Source organism: Dermacentor albipictus, chromosome 5, assembly GCF_038994185.2.
Source record: "Dermacentor albipictus isolate Rhodes 1998 colony chromosome 5, USDA_Dalb.pri_finalv2, whole genome shotgun sequence".
In the NCBI taxonomy this organism is placed as follows: domain Eukaryota; kingdom Metazoa; phylum Arthropoda; class Arachnida; order Ixodida; family Ixodidae; genus Dermacentor; species Dermacentor albipictus.
In genome coordinates, this window is record NC_091825.1 from 156,525,226 (window position 1) to 156,526,342 (window position 1,117).

At 47.7% G+C, this 1,117-nt stretch overlaps 1 pseudogene; it reads left to right on the top strand.

The window, feature by feature from the left end:
* Positions 1–526: 526 nt before the first annotated feature.
* LOC135902395 (U2 spliceosomal RNA) lies at positions 527–701 on the top strand (annotated as a pseudogene).
* Positions 702–1,117: the final 416 nt, after the last annotated feature.

The window sequence follows — 1,117 nt, forward strand, 5'->3', positions numbered from 1 at the left end:
AGGCAAGCGCAGCTGCTTATATACCGCCGCGACGCCGCGATCGACGGCGCGAGTTGGAGCCCCGTTTCTCCTATGTCGTGACATCACGGTGTCACGTGGTCAGCCTTGAAGGCGACGCCGCGAGCGACGGCGCGAGTTGGAGCCCCGTTTCTCCTCTGTCGTGACGTCATGGTGTCACGTGGTATTGAAGGCGACACCACCGCGCCTGAGGAGCTGGGTTGAGCTCTAGTAATATGCTTCGCATAAATGTATGAGCCATTCCACTCTGTGAAGGTGGATGACCAGCGAAGCTGTTTAGCACACGACACAAAGGTGACATGGGATGTTGAACAAAGATAATTATTCATTTACCGTGATATTTATATACATTCACGTGGATGACGGGAACGCCGCCCCGAGGAACCGGAGGGAACTAGACGCGCGTGACATTTTGACGGTACCGCCACCGCAAGAGAGCGGAAGGAAAGGAAAGTAGATGAGTAAGCGCTTGGAACGCTGACAAAGAGAGAGCGGTGCGAACGTAGACATGCCGACGCGAGTAAAAGTGTAGCATATGTTCTTATCAGCTATCTGATACGGGTTCTATATGGACCCAAGGTATCAAACTTATTTTTGAAAGTTAGCGGAGTGCTTGAAGCCTGCTTTACCTCCGCCGTTGGTCGGCCCGGTATTTCACTATCTGCGTGATGGGCCCACGGTTTTTGCTCACGCAAAAAAAAAATTCACGAAACCATAGTCATAAACAGCTTCGCTGTAAAAAGTTATAACTTCAGGGACGAACAAAACCAAATAATGTTCAATGTACTGCATACTATATAGACGACCTGATGCGAGTCCGATGCACTGTAGTTCCCTATAAAAACAGAAAACCGCAGTCAAGCTTGACTTACATAGTCAGTGACATAGTTACAACATGTACAAATGCTGTAACACACATGCACAGTAAATAACAGTAAATAACAGTAAATAACATGCAATAAACAGTAAATAACATGCTGTACAGTAAATATACTGCAAATGGATTCACATATGCAGAGTACATGCTCTAGAGAAACCTCGCCAGGGTCTGACTTGGGCCGTCAGTTGTCGGCTACTTGACTGATTAGCGCAGGACCCA